The sequence below is a fragment of the Bubalus kerabau genome, chromosome 18, assembly GCF_029407905.1.
Source record: "Bubalus kerabau isolate K-KA32 ecotype Philippines breed swamp buffalo chromosome 18, PCC_UOA_SB_1v2, whole genome shotgun sequence".
In the NCBI taxonomy this organism is placed as follows: Eukaryota; Metazoa; Chordata; class Mammalia; order Artiodactyla; family Bovidae; genus Bubalus; species Bubalus kerabau.
In genome coordinates this window covers 63,412,075-63,424,864 of record NC_073641.1, presented here as the reverse complement: position 1 = coordinate 63,424,864, position 12,790 = coordinate 63,412,075, and the positions used below count along the sequence as shown (strand labels likewise).

Sequence of the window (12,790 nt, the reverse complement as noted above, 5' to 3'; positions counted from 1 at the left end):
TTGCCTCTGTTTAACCTGATTTTTGGCTGAGTGGGTAAAGAATCTGCCTACAATGCAGGAGACACAGGAGACATGGGTTTGTTCCCTGGGTCAGGAAGATCCCCTGGAGGAGGGCATAGTACCTTACTCTAGTATTCTTGCCTGGAGAATCTCATGGACAGAGGAGCCTCGAGGGCTACAGTCCACAGGAACACAACTGAAGCGGCTGAACCCAGCATAGCAAGTTGTCCCTACCCAGTCACCGAAATGTCCCTTCCCATTTAACCAATAACCTTCTTATCACCTTACTTTGCACCATTTCTCTGGCACCTGGTACTGCTAAACAGCTTTTGAAACTCTCATCTGCCGGGAGCCGGCATATTGCATATTGAGTGCAGCACTTTCCACAGCACCATCTTTCAGGATCTGGAATAGATCAACTAGAATTCTATCACTGCTGGGAGCCAGCGTGAGGCACTCCACCCATGACAAAGGTCATGAGGAAGGAGGCTCGGCATACGCAAAGGCGGGATTGAGCCTCAGGAGTCCCCCTGGAAATTCTCGAGCATCTACCCCCAAAACCAGAGTCTGCCTACTTTCTGCTTTGTGCTTTCACCTACACCTCTGACTTTATGGGGGGCTGTCCCCCACTACCTCTCTCTGAAAAAAGAGTTAGCTTACAGCTCCAGTTAATAATTCCTGGGTGTGACAGTGTTTCAACCTACAAACTCCTTTGGAAATCCTCTAGCCTGCCTGAATAGGTTTTTCCGGCCACATGTGATTGTTCAGAGCCTCCCAACTGTGAGAGGCAGGAGATGTTCTAAACTGTCTAAACACAGATTCCTTTGAGCAGTTAAAAGATTGATAAGAAATTGTATTGGTGAAGGGTTTTTCACTTATCGGGCCAATGTTTGCTGCTAAGTCTCCATACTCCTTACCTACTGTGTCCTTGGCAGTGTATTGATTGATATAATGGGTGTATAAGTAGTAGCCTCAATGTTTGTAACCTTGGACCCTTGAGTTAATTCTTTTCTTGATTGAGCCCACCTCACCTTTGCCCTATAGGAATGCAGCTTTGTCCAGTGCTTTTTTGGAGGCTGGTGCCTGACTTTGGAATAATCACCTTTAGAGAAAAATAAGTTTCTTAAAATGTTAACAGGCCTCCTGGCCAGAAGATGATGTCAATCACCTGAACTTTTGCATATGATAAGTTTGAAAGCCTGGCTTCGATTAGAACCAGGAACTGCTGTCCTTGCATGACTCCACCCCTTACCCCATTATCCTCTATGCATAACTTAAGGTATAAAAACTACTTTGGAAAATAAAGTGCGGGCCTTGTTCACCTAAACTTGGTCTCCCCATGTCACTCTCTCTCCCAAATTCTGGCTGAGTCTCCATCTGGAGTGCGGAACCCACCATGCTTGCTAATTATGCCTGGGCTTCTAAGATCTGACCGGGGAGGCCTCAGTGTCTCCTCTCCTTCGGGAGAACGGAAGGATGCCTGCGGCCTACGTAAGTGGTGCAAACTTCTTGTCTTGAAGTTTTATTGGTCTCCCGCATAAACCAAGCTACTCAGCCTCTTTTCTCCACTGAATTTTCCTACTGAGCTATCCTCATTGTATTACTCTTTATATCTTTGATAAATATTTATAAATAAATAGGTCACCTATGCCGTCTCTCCTTCAAACACCCTGGATCAGCCAGGGCTGGTCCCCGGCACTCATCTATTTGATGAAGTGGTGTCTTTGCTTTATTCTTAACTATGTTTTCTCTCCATATTTGCCTAACCTGTTTCTCATCCTCCATGCCCTTCCTAATATCACCATGCCCAGAGCAGACAGTGATGGCATGCTTACCAGATAACAATTCCTCCCCAGGACCAGGATTCAGTCAGGAGTCTACTTTTCCTGTAGGTCAGTGCGTGTTGAAGGGGTAATTAGAAAGGTGAAGGCAGGAGATCAGGAAGGGTCTACCAAGCAAATCATGGTCATCCTGGTCACGTTGACAGTGCCTGATTCATTGATGTACCACTTTGAAACTGGAGGGCAGATGTGTGAGGGGTGGGCGAGGCTTCTGTGATATGTGGTCTTGCTACTAAGAAAGAGACCTTTGAAGAGCTAGCTTCTTCTCCGTCTGGAAATTGTCACATCTACATGTGCTGCAGCCTGCTTCCCGCCTGCCTGAATACTGAGTCCAAAGCAGAGGGCAGCAGGACTAAAAGAAGAGTGGAGAGGCAAGACTTGGGATCCAACCTATCTCTATGTGCCCTGCTATAGGGAATAACACATTATCTTGAGGTTTAAGCTAGACTCTTGTGAGTCCCTTGGACAGCAAAGAAATCCAATCAGTCCATCCTAAAGGAAATCAGTCCTGAATATTCACTGGAAAGACTGATGCTGAAGCTAAAACTCCAATACTTTGGCCACCTTATTTGTGAAGAACTGACTCACTGCAAAAGACCCTGATGCTGGGAAAGATTAAAGGTGGGAGGAGGAGGGACGACAGAGGATGAGATGGTTGGATGGCATCACCGACTCAATAGACATGAGTTGGAGTAAACTCCGGGAGTTGGTGATGGACAGGGAGGCCTGGCGTGCTACAGTCCATGGGGTCGCAAACAGTCAGAGATGACTGAGCGACTGACCTGAACTGAAGCTAGCCTGAGTGAGCCTCAGCTCCCAGCCAGCCACACAATCACCAGGGTCAACAAGCCACACACCAACAACCATTAGGAATCCATACTGCCATTCTGTTTTTCACTTTCAGTACAGTATTCAACCAATTACATGACACATTCAATACTTTATTATAAAACAGGCTTTGTGTTAGATGCTGGTGCCCCACTGTAAGTTAACATAAGTATTCTGAGCACACTTAAGGTAGAATATGAGCTTCCCAGGCAATGCTAGTGGTAAAAAACCCATCTGCCAAAGCAGGAGATGTAAGAGACATGAGTTCGATTTCTTGGCTAGGAAGATTCCCTGGAGAAGGGAATGGCAACCAACTCCAGTATTCTGGCCGGTGAATGGCATTGACAGGGGAGCCTGGTGGCCTATAGTCCACAGGGTCACAAAGAATTGGACACGACTGAAGGGGCTTGGCATACACACATGTAGAATAGGCTATGATGTTCAGTAGGTTAGGTGTATTAAATGCATTTTCAACTTAGCATATTTTCAGTGTACTGTGGGTTTATTCAGATGCAACTTTTTTTATGGTGTACCATTTCTTTTTTTTGTGGTGAGAATGGTTAAGATCTCTCTTAACATCTTTCTAGTACAATGTTATTAACAACAATCACGATGTATGTACATTGTTGTGTACAAGTTGTGCCTGACTCTTTGAGACCCCATGGACTGCAGCATGCCAAGCTTCCCTGTCCTTCACTATCATCTGAAGTTGGCTCAAACTCATATCCATTGAATTGGTGATGCTAACCAACCAGCCCATCCTCTGTCACCCCCTTCTCCTTCTGCCCTCAGTCCTTCCCAGTATCAGGGTCTTATCCAATGAGTCCGCTCTTCATTCACATCAGGTGGCCAAAGCATTGTATATTTAGATCCCCAGGATACATTCATCCGACAGTTGGAAGTTGGACGACCAGTATCTCCCATTACTCCCCACCCACTTACCCTAGCTCCTGGTAATCCCCATTGTAGGCTCTGTTTCTATCCATGGGGCTTTCTTAGATTTCACATACAAGTGATATCATATAGTGTTGGTGTGATTTCCTTAGCGAACCTGACCTTGTGCCTGATAGCTATTCCACAGCACCTCCACTGTGTTCTTGTTAAAGGACTCTCTCAGTGATCTTGCCTCTTGAGTAAACAAACCATTCTTTTTCCATTTCCATCAAGGTAAGTTCAGGAAGGGAGAAGAAATGCAACAGAAAGTATAAAGACTCACTTCTTTGTACAAGCCAACGCTTTTTGTTACTACACAGTTATCTTAATTATAGAGTCCTCTGTCACCACTGACCATTCCAGAATACATGTTACAAGAGTTTTTGCATAATTTCTTAAAAACAAAAAACAAAAAACAAAACTGGCTTACACCCCTCAGAAAGGAAGATCTTGCCAGCTACCTGCAAGTTTACTAATTACCTGATAGGAGAATCTCCTGACCTGTCAGGAAAGGGTTACTTTTTCTCAGCAGCCTCCCCCTAGCCACCTTTGGAAGTAATTATCACCATATAGCAGGAAACAGACAAGCTGTCTCCATAGAAATGACTGCAACAGCTTGCCGTCCTTCTGTGCAGGTAAACGCACTGCTTACTCTCCCTGCGGGCACCTGGGAGCAGCACAGTGGCCTCTCTGTAGCTTCCAGACATTGAATCACAGCACAAAGTCATGTAGCATCTGAATTCTCTCTGATTTTCACGGGGAAGACACACAGTGGCAGCACGTTGGCTTAATGTATGGCAACCTTACATTCTCTTATGAGACAAGTAGATCTTTCTGTGAAAGTTATTCTCCCTATGTGAAGCCCAGGACCCTTCTGCTGGGCTGGTGATAGTATTTACTAGCAAGCAACAGATGGAAGTAGGATGACAGAGACAGGGCCAGGTGCCGAGGACTGCCCGCGCGCCCTAACACACAATATTCCATAGCTGATCCGAACACAAGTTACTCAGGGCTATTTGCACATTATACCCCAAACATCTGGGTACACTCATAAAATGTGAGCACGTGTAGATAGTGAAGGCATTCAAAATCAAAGGATTCCATTTGAATGTACATGAGGACACTGAATAAACGTGGAGGAAAATAAATGAGAGTCCTTCTTTAATTTCTTACTTAGTTCTTTTGCTACAATTATAAAGGTCAACAAACTCAGTGCGATGTGAATCCAGACACGTTTCACAATAAACCGAAGGCGAAAGGTAGGAGAAGACACTGACCTGGGCCCAGTTCCTGGTACCTTGCCAGGTGTTCAAAGATTCAGTTGCAGGTAATCTAAGGGACCTTAACTTTGGATAGAAAGGCAACACGCAGACCAAGAAGCTAAATACACTGGCACATATTCTGCTGTTCAGAATGGGATTAAGGAAAACAACAATACACATATCACTGAAATAAACACGTATGAATGACAAGGAAAAGAAAGGGAGAGGGAATTAGAATGCACAAATGAAACATGTGGAAAATGTAATAATTGAATACAGATAATTATTAATTTTCTTGGATTAGAATATGTGTCCTCACAACGTAATTTAAACCACATTTTCCACACTATTTATTTGTCGGTCAATCATGCATTGATTTATAAATTCACCTTTTTCTTAAGGTTCAGTTTGCACTGCTACCAGTCACATCCTTATGGCTTATCTCACTCATTTATAGTTTCTAACATATCTTACTTACCCTTCTCTGCACATCACTTAGAAATTCACAGACACATAGTGGAGACTCCAGACGTTTAAATTCTCTCTTAAATGCAGTGCATTAACCAGAATATGAAGCTTCCGTGTCAGAAAGTAAACTCCAACAAGGTGTCAAAAATTTCACCAAAACAACTTGAAGTATTCTCAGCATTGCACAAACTCCGTGTCAAACAGCGGCAGAAAATCAACAAGTTTCATTTGCAGCTAATCTGTACTTTCTCCTAAGTCACATATTTAAACCTGGGTTTTAAAATCCATGGTAAAATCATCAGTAGAATATTCATAATCCAGTATAAAGACAATTATTTCCCAAACCTGTATTTATCTTTTTTAATGGTTTGTAGACAAGCTAACTCAATGACTCCTAATTATTGCAGGCTGTCTTTGCATTTACATAGTATTTTGCCAATAATCAGTATTCCTCATCTCTTTTCTATAAGACTGCACTTTATAAAGTGCTCAAAGAGAAAAGGAATGCATATCTTCTTAAACTTGCTTCTTTGGTTGGATTTTTTGGCCGCACCGTATATCATGCAGGCATGCCACAGGACCAGGCATGGACCTGCCCTCTGCAGGGGAAGCATGGAGTCGTAACCACCAGACTTACCTTTAAGAAGGAAAGGGCCCTCTTAAACTTTAAAATGAAGGGAAATATGCTCTGGGAAGTGGAAGTGTCATGGCTTAAATGGTCCAAGGGACAGATTACCCTGAGCAGCTGCAATGAGTTTCCAATCACACTCCTTTAAAACACAGCTTGAAAACACACAGCGTAAACTAGAAGTCTCTGCTGCAATCCCGCAGAGCAACAGCCTACAGAGCTCCAGGCAGGATGACGGTGTCATTCCATCATGATGACTGAGCAACTGCCTCCAGGTCAAAGCTCCAAGTCACTGCATCCTGCCCACGTCTCCACTTCCTCATGGGTAACATGAAGGGTTTGGAGAAAAAAAACTGAGCTCTCAACAGTTCTAAAGTGTTGTGATGGTAAAAATGCTACAGTTGCGTGATTTCAGGGACGAGAAGGACACATTTTTACAAGGTCTCTGCACATCTGGGGAAAGAAGCAAAGAAATGCCACCTCTTTGTTTCCATTTGTTTCACAGTGACCTGTGTTCAACACACTAATGAGCATGTCCCAAGAGATGACAGGCTTTTCAGGGCAATTTTGCTTTCAGAGAGAAATCATGAGCTCAGAATCTGTGCTTGATGCCAACAGAACTTTAAATCTTAAGACAGATAGGAATATCCGCCACCCCTTCCCCGCCCCTGCCCCAGAAAGATCCTTTCTAATTTAAATGTGAAGATGGCTCTCAAAACTACAGTTACATTTACTATATTAACAACTTTTATAGGTTGGTAGTTTTTAATTTTATAGGTTGGTAGTTTCACAGAACGATGGAAGATTGGAGGCGAACCCTTAATAAAGAAACAAAAACTTCATAAAGGCTACAAAGAAAGAAGAGGACATTAGGCTTATTGTAAATATCCAGTTTTGTCTGATTCTTTGCCACACCGTGGACTATGGCCTACAAGGCTACTCTGTCAATGGGATTCTCCAGGCAAGAATACTGGAGTGGGTTGCCATTTCCTTCTCCAGGGGATCTTCCTGATCCAGGGATCAAACCCAGGTCTTGTGCATTGCAGGCAGATTCTTTACCATCTGAGCCACCAGGGAAGCCCAACATAGGCGGATTCTTTACCAACTGAGCTATGAGGCAAGCCCCCAAACAATTTAGTATCAGCAATTCCATGAGGTTCACCATAAGCAGATTGTTACCTTTAGACAAAACCCAGATAAATAGCAAATACGAATATCAACAACATGCTGACTACTAAGACCTTTTTCTTCACTAGACCTGGCGCCACTCTTTAAATGGAGGGCAACCGATGAAGTGTATGTGTGAACTTGATAAGCATAAAAACTCAGGGAATCATGAGGACCAAAGTGACCTGTATAACCCATGCTCTGCCAAAACTGGTTGCATTTCTGTAAAATAGAAATTAAAATGACAGCCATCACAATGAACACACGAACAGTTCACAAGCTCATCTTTCATGACTTTCTCATAACAAATTTGAATTTTCTGGCAATTTGAGTGTCAGGTTGTGCTCAATTGTATGTAAACAAACAAATCAGGGTCATATGATCTATTGTGCACGCATGCTCAGTAATGTCTAACTCTTTGCACCCCTTGGACTGCAGCCCACCAGACTCCTCTGTCCATAGGATTTCCCAGGCAAGAATAGTGGAGTGGGTTGCCATTTCCTCCTCCAGGGGGTCTTCCTGACCCAGGAATCGAACCCAGGTCTCCTGTATTAGTAGGCGGATTCTTAACCACTGCAGCGCCTGGGAACCCCTATGCTAAGTCACTTCAGTCGTGTCCGACTCTGTGAGACCCCATAGACGGCAGCCACCAGGCTCCCCCATCCCTGGGACTCTCCAGGCAAGAACACTAGAGTGGGTTACCATCTCCTCCAATGCAGGAAAGTGAAAAGTGAAAGTGAAGTTGCTCAGTCGTGTCCGACTCTTCGTGACCCCATGGACTGCAGCCTACCAGGCTCCTCCATCCATGGGATTTTCCAGGCAAGAGTACTGGAGTGGGGTGCCATTGCCTTCTCCAGGGAACCCCTATATGACCCGGTAATTTGCTGCAAGATAGATATTGGGTTTTAAGTGTAAAAATTAAATAAAGCAATTTCTTCTAACCATAGCTTACTTTACCAAATAAAACTATTTTCTCCAACTTAAACTTTTACTTCTTAATAAAGACAATCAAGACAGCCAGCTTTGCAGGTAAACACCGGAAGGTTTTTCTAGGTAAAATTACATGGATAAGTAAAACAATAATCATTTTAATGATAATACTAATCCTCTTACTCCTAGTTTTCATTTGGTGAACACTTGCAATTTTATTGCTCTCTGTTCCAAGAAACTCTACAGACATTATCTCATGTATTTCCTACACACCACACCTACATGGGAGCTATTCTCCCTGGTTTAGAGATGAGGCGATGAAGATCCGAGGGGCTTATCCTTAATCCTCTCATTCTCTAAAAAGAAGTTCTATTAACATTCACATCTATTATATAAACAAGCTTAACAAATTAAAAAAAAATCGTGAAGCACTGAACTTTGAAACATACTTCTATAGCACAAAAGATGAAATAATAAAGAGACTGTGGATAACTCTGCCAGGCATGATGAAAGAACTGCTAACAGCAGGCCACTGCATTGGCTATAATCAGCAGCAGTCCATCTTCATATTCAGGGAACTTACTTTTCCAGTCAGAGTTAGGGAAGCAACCTTTTGGAGGGTGAGCTGTTAGTGGATGGGGTGGTGGGGAAAGATTGTTATTAAACTGCATAGTAATTTAGTGATAATTCTATTGTTGTTCAATCACTAAGTCATATCTGACTCTTCACAACTCCATGGACTACAGCATACCAGCCTCCCTTGTCCTTCCCATTCTCCTGGAGTTTGCTCAAATTCATGTCCATTGTGTAAGTGATGCTATCTAACCATCTCATCCTCTGCCGCCCCCTTTTGTATTACTAGTGAATAAACTACATTTATTGTTTATTTTTTGCCATACTCAAAGGGCTCTCCCGGGAGCATTTGTGATTTCCTGACAAGCATTCGCAGAACCAGTATCTCTGGCTCCTTCTCATGAAACAAGTCCTGCTGATGAAAGTGCAAGGGTGATACATCCCTAAATGTTAGCACATTAAAAAAAAAAACCTCATAGTTTTTTTTTTAATTGACAAAATTCTCATTTAAAAATCACACAAATGGTTTCTTAGTGGAATTCATATATATATATATATATATATATATATATATATAATATTTAATATTATATAACCCTGGAATAGGATATGGCAACCCACTCCAGTATTCTTGCTTGGAAAATTCCATGGAGGAGCCAGAGGAGCCTGGCAGGCTACAGCCCATGGGGTCACAGAGAGTCAGATACAACTTAGGGGCTGAACAACAACAACAGTACACTTTTAATATAGAGAAAAGTAGAAAAGAGTCGATAGGGTAAGAAAACAGAATTTTTCATTACCCATCCTTCCTAGAAATGTGTCTCCCAAGACTTTTTTTCACATGCTCTCCATATCTACTTTCACTACAATTCAGTCCATTTTGCCTTAAAAGTCTTTTGAATTCACCCTCCCTCTCCTATTTCCCCTGCCATTCACCTGGTTAAGCTCTTTGTCAATTTTTTTTTTTTTTGCCTGGGCTACTCTGATAACCTCCTAACTGGCTTCCCAAACACAACACTGATTTCTTTCAATTTATTCATCCTTTAGCTGGAGTGATCTTCCTGAAACCCAAGTCTAATCACATCACCCCCTGCTTCGCATCCTTCCATAGCTGTCGTGTATAAAAAATGAACTGCATCACAAAGCCAACAGAGGGCCTTTATCATGGCCTCCTGCCAGCCTCACCGCCTCAATTTCTGACACTCTCCACCTACAGTCATCACACCCCCATCACCAGAAACGATTCCCAGAGCCCCCAAAACATGATATTCTCTTTCCTGTATAGATTTAAGGATAAAGAATCAGCGTGTAGACTCCAGCAGCATCTACTGAGATTCAAAATTTGCTTGGACCACTTGTTACCAGAGGCCTGAGGAAGTGGCTATACGCTCTGGAAGCTGCAGTTTCTGCTGTAATGCTGCTGCTACTGCTGGTAAGTCACTTCAGTCGTGTCCGACTCTGTGCGACCCCATGGACTGCCGCCCACCAGACTCCTCCGTTCATGGGATTTTCCAGGCAAGAGTACTGGAGTGGGGTGCCATCTGCTGTAATAGGGAGGAGCTAATTGGACCTCACAGAGCTTATTTGTAAGGATCAAATGAGATAATGCATGGAAAGTTTCCATACAGTGCTTGGCTCATGCACTGGTAATCCTTACAGGGCCCTATTCTGAGAGCTCAAAATTCATTACACTTAACAGAACAGGCAGGGGAAACCCCAGCCCACATAGAACACGTATTCCAGTGCGTGCATGCATGCTGAGTTACTTCAGTCATGTCTGACTCTTTGAGACCGCATGGACTGTAGCCTGCCAGGCTCCTCTGTCCATGGGATTCCCCAGGCAAGAATACTGGAGTAGGTTGCCATTTCCTCTCTCAGGGATCTTCCTGACTTAGGGATTGAACCCACATCTCCTATGTCTCCTGCATTGCAGGCAGTTTCTTTACCCACTGAGCAATCAGGGAAGCCCCATTACAGTGGAGAGAGACAGTTTTTAAAATTAATGAATATTTTATACAGTATGCTGGAGGTTACAAATTCCTACAAAGGACACCAGGGCAGGGTTAGCAGAAGTGTCCTTTTAAGTAGGGAGGGCAGGGAAGACCTTATTGATTAAATAGCATTTAATCCAAAATGTAAGGGAGGCAAGGAAATGAGCCCTGTGGACCTCTGGGAAGAAGATTCAGGCAGAGAAAAGAGCTGGGAAAATCCCTGCGGTAGGAATGGGCCTGGAGAGCTTGTGGCTAGCAAGGGGACCCATGAGGCTGAAGCCAGGCATGCCTGGGTGACAGTAAGAATAGACTCAGAAAAGTCATGGTGAAGCAGATTGTGCTGTGGTCTGGGGGCCCTGTTAAGGAAGTTAGTTTTACTCGATTCATCTTTGTGGGAAATTTTACCCAGTCTTCCAAGCTGGCTCAGAAGCTGTCTGTCCCTACTCCCATAAAGCACCCAGTACCTTCACCATGGCATTTATTACAGCAGCCCTCCCAACCCTCCAACTTAGCCAGGCTCTGCCATTCATCCCAGTGTCCCCAGCCATCTTCTGGGGGCTCATCAGGAATGGTCCAATAAGAAACAAAGGAAATGATGGTGAAGGAACCAATGAAAAATAAGCAATGCACTTTCAGAAAACCAACAAAAAGTGTCCATGCCACGGTGAGTTGAGTATACAATTTAAGATTCTGAAAAGAGTGATAGAAAATAAGCATATATCGCCCACAAACATCATGTTCAAATTTTCAGCAATTTCAGCAACGAGGTTCAGAGCACTAGATGACTTTGCTAAAATTATTCTGTTTTATAATTTTCCAGATTCTTGCATGTGTTTCTCAAAAATAACCCTGTGCTTTTTAGACTGAAGTATGTCCGTTCTCAACTGAGGCCTAAAATAACAGGTGACCAAAGGGCACAGAAACCCACTCCAGTATTCTTGCCTGGAGAATACCATGGGCAGAAGAAGCTGGTGGGCTACAGTCCATAGGGTTACACGGAGTCGGACACGACTGAAGCGACTTAGAAGCAGCAGCAGCAGAGGCAGACTCAGGCCTAGGACTCAGGAACCCATGCCCCCTGAGAAGGATTTGGTTATGTGCACTGAATAGCATTACTTCTTACAGCATAAATGAACCCAGGAGAATATCCATATCAGAACAGAACAGCTGCAGCAGAGGGAGCTAGGAGGAGGCAGAAAAACTGTCACAACCATCTGAGACAATGGAACAAATCTTGAGAGTGAGGGAGTAGAAGATAAACAGGAAATCATTTCATTCTGCACCCACTAATCACAAATGGAGTCAGCCTTCTGATGAATGACACAGTGGGGACCACAAAGCTAGGGGCACTGACAATAGCTCCAAGGTGACTTGATTCAACAGTATTTATACCAAAACTACTACTCCACATAGTGTCTATTCTCTATAGTGCTGTTTTATCATACTGTACTTTTATCAATTCTAATGCTGGCGTAACAGTATGATCTGCAATGCATTAATACAATGTAGAGCAGCTACGTATGCATGCTCAGTCGATCAGTCATGTCTGACTCTTTGGGACCCGCCAGGCTCCTCTGTCCATGGACTTTTCAGGCAAGAACAGTGGAGCAAGCAGGTTGCTCTTTCCTCCTCAAGGGGATCTTCCCAACCCAGGGAATGAAGTCCTGTCTCCTGTGTCTCCTGCACTGGCAGGCAGATTTTTTACCATTGTAAAAATTTTTTACCTGGGAAGCCCAGGAGCAGCTATAATAAAGACAAATGAACACTGTATGTGGACTCAGAAGAGACTCTTCATTTACTACCCATGAGAGCTTTGACAGGCTCCTTTATTTTAATTCCAGACTCAGTTTTCCAATCTGTAAAATGAGGATGACAGTATCCATTTTAAAGGCTTAGTTATAGGACAAATAATATGGTAGGGTATTAAAAATGATGATGTGTCCTATGAAGGAAAGAGATGATGTAGATCTCCCCCTCCATATATATTTGTGGATTAACTGTGCTGCCTTAAAATTACATGAAGTTTTACTATGATTTTACTTTATTATAATTATAAAGTATATATATGAAAGAATTTTCCTACTATCTAGATAACTAGCAGAACCTAAAACCAGCATCACACTCCACTCTCATTCCTAAATTTTGAGTAAAAAAATCAGTTTGTAAATG

At 43.1% G+C, this 12,790-nt stretch overlaps 1 protein-coding gene across 1 annotated transcript in view; it reads right to left on the bottom strand.

The window, feature by feature from the left end:
* Positions 1–12,790, bottom strand: part of CTNND2 (catenin delta 2) — a 1,122,555-nt gene that overhangs the window by 850,092 nt on the left and 259,673 nt on the right. The window lies entirely within an intron of this gene.